This window comes from Ictidomys tridecemlineatus, chromosome 5, assembly GCF_052094955.1.
Source record: "Ictidomys tridecemlineatus isolate mIctTri1 chromosome 5, mIctTri1.hap1, whole genome shotgun sequence".
NCBI classification, from domain to species: Eukaryota; Metazoa; Chordata; class Mammalia; order Rodentia; family Sciuridae; genus Ictidomys; species Ictidomys tridecemlineatus.
Window position 1 is genome coordinate 49,663,077 of NC_135481.1, and position 9,801 is coordinate 49,672,877.

Here is a 9,801-nt window from a genome sequence, read left to right on the forward strand (position 1 = left end):
ATTTGTGAGCCTTCTCCCTAATATACAGCAGTGGCCAGAGTTCTTATCCACTCTCCTCTTCTATTTTCACTCTTTCTCCTTGTTTTCCCCCTTCTTTCACTTATCCTTCAGATGTGCTGTCTTCCCATTCCAATCCCTCTTGATTCTTAAAGGACTTCACTATTAACATCCCAGAATTGACTCAGTGTGAAGGAAACCACAGCAGATGCACAGAAGGAAGTGGAGGAGGGGGTGCGGATGGGGGAGAAGCAGGCTGGGCAGGTGTGGAGAGCAGCTTAGCCCAGATACATGGATTTCTATGTCCTGACTGGTATTCTGAGATGTTCCCTGCTGCTCTGGAATCTCTGTAAACACAAGGATTTGTCTGGAATGACTTCACAGCTCAGCAGGAAGCTTGCTAAGTGCCAGGACTCTCAAACTGTGAGTGCTGCTCCGAAATGGAGGGAGGGGGTGCTCTGGGCCCAGGCCATCTCCTCCCCCAGTCTGCCAGTGGCCATTTAAGCTGGGAGAGGGCCACTGAGACTTGAGCTTCTTCTGTCAGGGCCCAGGGCAGTAGGGCTGAAAGGGACATGGCGAAGATATAAGTATGTCTATGTGCTGTTATAATGAGCCACACCTAAAATGTCCCAGAAAGCCATGAAAAAAAATAATAATAACCCTGTTCTCATTTTTATTTTTTTTTTGTGGGTAGGAACATTCATGATTGTACTTTGCAGCATTTTTTTTTCTTTTTAAAAGTCTTTTTTAATGAAAAAATTCTAAATCTTTCCTGCTGTAATTCTCTTTTAAAAAATATCCTTAATGGTAAATCACAGGTAATTTCTGTCTCACTGATGCACACCTAGCCTCACCAACCTTTGGTCCTGCGATTGAACCCAGGGGTATTTACCACTGAGCTATATCCCTAACCCATTTTATTTTTTAATTTTGAGGCGTCTCCCTAAATTTCCCAGGCTGGCCTCAAACTTTCTGTCCTTCTGCGTAGCTTCCCAAGTCATGTCCATGAGATTACAGGCATGTGCCACCACACCAGCTGAGACCTGGAACTTTTGAATAAAAGAGCAAGAGAAGGAAACTGGTTGACTAAGGACTCTGGGAAGTGAATTGCAGGGAGTCCCACTTCAGTCTGCATCTGCTATAAAGGGAGACACTGGAAAGGGTGAAGGAAGGAATCTGATATAGAACCATAAAGAAGCCGTATTTTGCTGTGGAAAGCAAAGAAAAGTTCATGGATGCTTTCTGTTGGTTAAAAATGCCCATAACTTGCCCATGCCACATGGCTGGCCTGTCCTTCTCCAGCCACATGGCCTGCTCTGTAGAAGAACTCTTCCATGCAACTTGAAGATTTCTTTGATTTTTATAACACTTATAGCAGTAGCTTTATAGGATTCAAAGCTTGATGACCCTACTTAGTAGCTGTATTGATTGACTTTTCCATAGAAACAGAACAGAGGAGATATATCTATTTACCTATCTCTAGAGAAAAAGAAACAGTTTCTGTCTACCTCTCTTATCTAACAATTTATCTTATTATCTCTATTTCTATCTTTATTTCCTATTGAATGTCTTTAGCAATCTATCTCATTCTATAGGATATGTATCTTAATATATCTTATATTTATGTCTATATCTCTGTTTATTTCTCTCTGTATCTATATCTAATTATCTTCTATCTATCTATTGATAGAGATAGATAGAGACACAGTTGGTGAGTTTAAAATCTGTAGTAAGCCAACCAGCTAGAGATTCAAGACTTGATGTTGAAGATCTGAGTCTGAAGGCTGCAAACTTAGGCAGAATTTCTGTTTCAGTTGAGCAGCAGAGTTCCTTCTTCAGGAAAATGTAGTCCTTGATGTTCAGGTCTTCCAGTGATTGAATGAGGCCCACCCACATTATGGAGAATAATCTATTTAGTTAGTTAATGGATTGTATATGTTAACCACATCTTAAAAAATATCTTTATAGCAACATCAAAAATACCTTTGGCCAAGCAGTTGATCACCAGAGCTGAGCCAAGTTGACACACAAAATAAGCTATCACTCTAGCTTCTAACTTCCTAGCAAGTCATTTAAGCTCTTTAAACTGAGTTTTCTTTTTGTTAAAAATGTAGAAACTAAGATAAAGCTTAGCTGGTGCCTGGGCATATGAAGTGGTCAGTTCATGTTGGCTACATTATGATTTTCACAAGTTCTCAAGTAAGTTCACATCATGGATCCCATTGGGGTCATATATAGTAAATATCAAATAGAGTGCTCAATTCTTTTTTTGTGTGTTTCTTGATTTGCTATTAGACCCAATGTTCAGTTAGTATACAGATATCTGTTGCTTAATAGTAAAAATATGTATTCACAAGCACGAATAATAGTATGAAAACAATAATGTTAAAATAACAAAACAATGAAAAATCACCTGTGATCTTATCACCCTGACTGAGCATCTGTGTTCCTTTTCTGCTATCGCCTCTATCCTTATACATATACGTATTACTTCAGGAGGAATTCATATTTGTGTTTTGCAATATTTCAGTTAAGATGAGAGACGTTAGCATATTAAATTAGCCAAACTAATTATATGCTGTTTAAAAATTATTGTTTACCATGTCTTATTGCCTGAGCAACTGGGGGAGTAGGTGGATATGCTCTCTAGGTATGTCAGTTTGGCTGTAAACTGCCCAGGTGTTTTTCATCTCACTGTTTTCCTAAAAAAGTATAGTTGAAGAACTAGTGTTCATAAATGGATTATGGGGAATCCATTAAAGTGGAGAAAAAGTTTTATTTTTTTAAGGTTTTTATTTATGTTATTCTTTCATCCACTTAAAATGTGTTGAGCTCCTTTCATGTGCTGTGGGTTGAACAGACTGCAGACTTACCCTCCCAGACTGTAGACGAGAAGGTGAGATAGACAGCAAGGAGATGCATAAGAACCACCACCGGATGGAACATCTAAATGATGGTAGGGCATGGCAACATGGCAAGAATTGCCTGCTGAAGGACGAGCAGGAGTTAGCCAGGTGAAGAGAAGAAAGGGGGCCAATATTTTTTTCTTTGGTAACACACACACACACACACACACACACACACACACACACACTTTCTTTGGCAGAAAAAAGAACCCATATCTTTACTTTGGCAAACTGTGAACCTCAGATAAGGCAGTGGAGGCAGCATGCACCAGGCTCACTGTCTGTACAACATGGTTTGCTACACTCTTCTGGCTGTAGCAAGAGTGTGGAGATTTAAGGGGTCCATATTAGGAAGTCTGGACCTCCCTCTGTGGTCAGTGAGGACCCACAGAAATGTTTTAAGGAGAGAAGTGAGGTGACATTATCCGTGCTTGAGGAAAATCGTGTGGGCTATGGCATGACAGTTAGTGGTGAAGAAGGAGGGTTGCATGGAAGCCAGGGACATCACTGTTACAGTCGGTCATTCAGGTAGAAGATGACAACAAGCACTAGGGGCTATAATGGCAGTGCAGGGAAGTGGATGGAAGCAAGATATTAGAAGACAGAAGGACTGGGGCTTGGTTAACCAGGTATGTGGGAGAAAGAACAATTTTGGACAAAGCCAGGCTCTTCTAGTATTTATCCTCTGTCCTTAAAAGCAACATTTATTTATCTCAATTTATTTTCACTTTAGAGAAACTGCTATTATGCCAGCTAGTCAAATTTTCCATCATAACATAGAAGACCCCATAGCTCAGGGGAAAAAGTATTTGCCAAGAAGTCTGGGGGCTGGGTATAGCTGCGCCATAAATGGTGATGATTCTGGACCAATCATCTTATATCTTTTTTTTTTTTTTGCAGTACCAAGCATTGGACCCAGAAGTGTTCTCAACTGAGCTACATCCAGAGCCCTTTTAATTTTATTTAAAATAAGTTCCCAAGGCTGGCCATATATATGTGATCCTTCTGCCTCAGCCTCCCTAGTTGCTGGGATTATGGATGTGTGCCACATCCCCTGGCTAAATCATTTTACTTCCCTGCGGGTAGTGTGAATAGTTGTCATATAAGATAACATGATTACAAGTTGGCAGTGGGGGGCTTGGTGTTATGGTAGGCAGGTGCAATGAACACATTTACATGACACTCAGAGTAAATTGTGGAGGCTAATCTTGGTCTAAAGAGACTGGTCTAGGTTCTGCCTGCCCTAGGTCCTGCCTGATTTTCCCAAGGAGTGAGAAGAGAATCTATATTTTGTCACTCCTAAAATAAATTTAGAGCATACCCATATGCTGAAGGATATTTTTTGAGAAATGCTGGCATAGTGAGTAAATTCTTAAGTCAAGTGGTCTGAATTAGAGTCCTCATTTCACTGTTTATAAGATGTTTGACTCTAAGAAAATTATGTAATGACTAAGCCTAGTTTTTGCATCTGTAAAATAGGGATAATAATAGTACCTATCCAACCTAGTGGTAGTAAATATTAAATAAGGGAATATCTATAAATACTTTCCTATATTTTATATATATAAATACCTAAAAATTGTTTGTGCTCCTGGATACAGAGAAATGCTTAATACATGTTAACATAATTGTTTTTATATAACATTTACAATTCAATGATTTTTAAAAAGTAAACTTACAGAGTTGGGCGTTCATCACCACAATTCAAATTTGAAACATATCCACCTTTGCAAAAAGATGTGCATGTTTGCAGTTAGACCCTCTTCCTACCCACAACCCTTTATGTACCAGGAATCTACTTTCTGTTTCTACAAATTTGTTTATTCTGGGCATTTTTATATAAATCGAATTATGCAGCACTCAGTCCTTTGTTTCTGGTTTCTTACACTTAGTATAATGTTTTTGAGGCTCATCTAAATCACAGCATGATTAGTACCTTCTTTTTGTTATTGAATAGCAGTCCACTGATATGGACATACCACATTTTGTCTTATCAACTTACCTGCTGATGGATATTTGGAATGTTTTCACTTTGGGGTTATTTTGAATAATGTGTATAATTTTTTTTGTGTGTCTTAATAGTTCTAAGAAACATTGAACTGGCGAAGAGGAGGATTATTGAATTTAGCTTTGGGCCCTTATCTTTGGGAAATAACTACATTTTTTTTTTTTGCCAGGATGTTTTGAAGAAGAATACTCATCTATGTCCAGCATAGAATTTACCTTTTCAATTAAAAAGGACAAAAATTTTATTTTAATGGTCAAAAGAAAACACAAGGTTAAGCTTATTATTTTAAAATTTTAATTAAAAAATTCAAGAAAGGTTAAGTAGAATCTAATGGCTGCGATGCTGCCCAACCACAGAAGTCTCCTTTCACTGGAGTGGCTTGAGAGGCAAAATGTGGGTCTAGGGAGCATGGGATACCATGGTAATGAGGCCACACAGAGCTGTGTGTATAGCTGGCCATACTGCTAGTCATCTTGAGTCTTTGTCCTCTCTATTCTGACCCTGGAAGCAGGGCTTGTCATGTTCCTCCACTCCAAGTGGGAAACAAAGCTGAGGCCTGGGTTGTCACTGTGCACACTGCTACAGCACCAGACTCCGAGGAGTTCTAGGCAAGGGATTTGTTTTAAATCATAGAAATCTCAGTTTAGAATTGTGGATGGTGCTCTTCAAGAGCTGAGAGAATTTCGATGAGAATATGTTAGACCTGTGGGTAAGATTTTGGGGTGAGGGAAGCCAGTTGGGACGTGTGTTTTGTTAGGATGTGTTTTGTCATAGCCTTTCCCTAAAAGAACTGGGCTGAACTCTCTCAGCAGAGAGTTGTGGAAAATTAGAGACGTTCTGTGGAAAGACTAAGTTAATGTTCAAGTCTCAGAATCTGATCTTAGGTCAAATATCTCTTGCTTTTGCCAGTAAAAAGAGCCCAGATGTTTTTCTATTTATTTAGGCAAACCTTTGAAACACAAGTTAGTGATATAAAACTTTACATTTGCAATGTTAAGAACCCATATTTGGAAAGTCACAAGCATAAAATATATACTGTGAAATGGGAGGTCAGGATGGTGAACTCATTTCAGAACCATAGTTTTTGACTCAGGAATTTTGATGGGGTCTTCATGTTGGTTGAGCTTCTTGGTCCTAATATCATTGAGAGAATTAAATCATGATATTAAAACATTGAAACACTAATGCTTTGTTTTTATTGGCAGGATTCAAAATGATCTAATACTAATGCCATGAAACATCAGTCACTTTTTTCCTGATGAATAAGATGAACTTTGGCTGCTTATGATAGTAAATTTAATAATGTCAGTGATTTGAACTGTTTCAATTCTAAATGTGCAGAAATCTCTCCCTCACCCTTTCTCTCTCTCATACTACTGTCAGGAAGTTTTGTGGCAAATAAGCCCCAATACATAGATCAGATACATATCATTCACATGTGCCATGCGTATGCCAAAGTTTGAGTCCCCACTGCTGGTACTCCCTCTCACAGGTGGTCTGAATTTGCTTCTAGCTGGTCCTGTAAGCAGATTTAATATTTCATAAGCACTGCTCCATCTCATGCCTCCATTATTGACACCACATGGAAGTCAGGAAATTGGTTCTTTCTGGGAACAGTTTGCAGAAATATGCAGCCTGTCAGCCCCTTTCTCATGGGTGCATTAACAGAGAGGCTCACGATTACAAGTAACGAACCTTCTCCAGATGTGTGTAGCAACTCAGCTCCAACTTTATCTTCAGTCCTGAAGATGGACTTGACAAGATGGATTATTTGTGGCTATATCGTAATAACTTTGTGAAATTGGAATTCCCAGCAATTGTAATGGCGGGTGAAGAATCAGCAGCAGAGCAAAAGGAGAATTTCTCCTTGCAGTAAACAATGCAAAAGAACAACAACAATAAAAAGAGCAAATCGGCTGTGGCATTTTTCTGCGTTAGACACTGACTCTTCCAGACTGTTCTAATTCTTTCCCTTTTATGATTCTGTTTATGTTACACACATTAAAGTTAAGTCATGTCTTTAATAAGATGGAAACTGGAAGTGAGATTTGGAAATGACTAAATCAGGCTGCTAGACTTTTTTTTTTTCTTCTCTTGGAGAGCACAAAAACAACTGACAGAAAGGGATATACCAAAGAAAACAATTTTAATTGTTGGCTTCCATGGAAAATTCAATCCAGTCTCTCATTCATTCTCTTCCAGGGTAATGCCAGCAGACTGCTCTCTATATGGCTAAGGGCTTACTTTAGCCAACAAATTTCTAAAAGATAGTTAAGTTTCTAAAAGAAAGGTTCTAGCAATAAATGATGCATATACTCTCTTATTCACAAAAGACAGATTTGTCCAGGATAAAGTAATAGGGGGTACATTTCTCTTGTATTTTATTAGCAGTGATAATTTCAAGGGAGTATTCTTTTAAGGCAAGGCTGTATTTAAATTTTTCATTTAAATTACAAGTCTCCTGATAGTTATAAAATTGGCTTCCTTTGGGAGTTATTTGTACATCTTCAAGGTTGGCATCCTCAGTTGTTTGATGTTGATGTTCTAGATAAAATTCCTCAAGTGCAGCTGTTATGATTTAGCTTAATATGTTTGTACAGAGGGATTTCCTTTGTCATTGAAGAGATGGAATCAAAACAGTGTTAGTCATTCTTACATCTTCTATTTATAGCCCAGCTATTATTCAGATGAATTGTGGAAGGATGATGTGGACAAGAATTTTCCTTCCTTCCTTTTCATTTTTTTTTTGTAAACAAAACTCTCTTCATACCCTGTGGATTTAACTTTGGTTGCTAACTTATAGAGTACTTAAGAAAAATATCACTACTTAAATGAAAAATTACCTATTAAGTCATCCCATCTCCATTTGCAAATTAAAGGTTTGTCAGTACAAAGCATGTGAGATGACCAGAAGTCATGGATGACTTACAGGGAAGTGGCAGGGGTTGAAGAGGTCAATTTGAAAAATTATTTGTATGGGTTGCTTATGACTCATGGTCCAAGTCTTGAGAGTATATAAACAAAATTCTGCCTTATTTATTTAGGTTAATGCCAGCATTAGAGCTAGCGTGAAAATTCAGTGAGAGTCATGATTTAAGGGATTTGGGGCATGAAGGGGAGAGAATTTTCATTAATTTTTTTGTTTTTGAAGGTAGCGAAATGGGAGTGGAAGCCTTGGCCATAGTGGGACAAATGGAACAGTTAGATATATTAGCTAGATAAACTGGTTGTAGGAACTCCCTGGGCCACTGAGATTTATTTTATTTCTTTTCTGACAGGGGAGGTAAAGAGCTGACTTTAGAAGGCTCCAGAATAGCTTGATGAGTAGAATTGTTTCTATTGTAGAAACAATACTCTAACTTTTTGCTGGTCTGATCTAATATGGTAAATTCGTGTGTCAATCTCAAAGGCAAGTTGAGGCATGCTGAGTGTGAGAATAAGAAGGCTGTCAGAGTCAAAGTGAGGATGGCTGTCCAGGAAAACACAAATTCTAGTTGCCCATTACCCTGGAATGGTGTTCTAGGGTCTGATTTTATAGACTTACAAGAAAAGAACAAAAGGAGATTACAGCAAACCAGTTGTTACCATTACATTAGTTGACAAAAATATTACAGGTTGTTGATTGAGCATTTCTCACTTTGTATTTTACATTCCAGGTAAGAATTGTGATAAGCAGGAGCAAACCATTCTTTAAGTTATTACTTCTCTAATGGAGAATTCTACAGGAAACTAAGCCAACATAGGTAAAGCTTAAATGAATCAGATTATGAGACTTTGGAATCCAGGAGGTTGTGATTGCAGGCTACAACCTGTGTCTGCCAGGCCTGATAGGAGTTTGCAGAACCCCTTTCTTTTATTTATCTCTTCAGGCATAAGCAACTAAATGAGATAAGTACGTGAAAAGTACTTTGTAAATTCTGAAATCTTCTGCTGTTATTGCTCACTGTAGTGTCCGAAGCAGCAGCCTGTGTTAGTTTTCCAATCAGTGTTTGCCAAGTTATAGCAAATCAAATCAGAATTGTTGGACAGTAGCCAGTCATAGTGGAATAGGAGATGGAGAAGGTTGACAACTAGTATCCTCCATTTCAAAATTCCTTATTAGCTCAGTTGGTTTGTCCGATAGCTTATTATCATCAACAATAACATTGGAAAATATTTGCTGGATACAAGAACAGGGTTTTATAGAAATATGGTCCTGACATTTTTTTAAAGGATATTGAAAACCAGGTTAATTAATGAATGGCTGCTAGGTGTTGATTCAAATGTCACTCCTGGCAATTAAGTAGGGGAGGGATTCTTTGTTTCCTAACTATGATAAACTTGCATTGGGATTTCTGTTGTTTTAAAGATTTATTGAAGAAACCTTCAGGGGAATCAGAAAATCATATAAATCCAATGTATAAGCATGAGATATCTAAGCCAAAGACCAAAGTCAGCCTCTTAACAACTGATCAGACATGTGTTCCAGCTCTAGGCAATTGGACCTCCTGATGATCATTAATGGGGATTCAAGCTTTGGTACCCAGAGGTTAGATATTATGGTTTGGATTTGAAATGTCCCCTCCAAAGCTCATTTGCTAAAAACATGGTCCCCAATGCAACATGGTTCAGAGATGGGGCTTTTAGGCAATGATTGGAGCATAAAGGCTCTGATCTCATTGATTGATTAATCCATTGAGTTCACCATTTGATGATTAAACCATTGACAGTTGAATGGACTACCGGGAGGAGGAGGGACATAACTGGAGTGAGTAGGTAACTAGGGGTGTTCCCTGAAGGGTTTATCTTTTCCCTGGCCCTTCTCAGCTCTGCTTCACAGCTGCCATGAACTGAGCAACTTTTCATCACCATGCCCTTCTGCCATGATGTTTCTGCTTTGGAGCAAGCTGA

General features: G+C 38.4%; 1 long non-coding RNA gene across 1 annotated transcript; it reads left to right on the top strand.

The window, feature by feature from the left end:
- The first annotated feature begins 295 nt into the window (after nucleotides 1–295).
- On the top strand, nucleotides 296–4,766 carry LOC144377539 (uncharacterized). Its single transcript, XR_013438531.1, has 2 exons — nucleotides 296–420; nucleotides 3,804–4,766. It is a non-coding gene; the product is annotated as an uncharacterized LOC144377539 (long non-coding RNA).
- The last annotated feature ends 5,035 nt before the right edge of the window (nucleotides 4,767–9,801 follow it).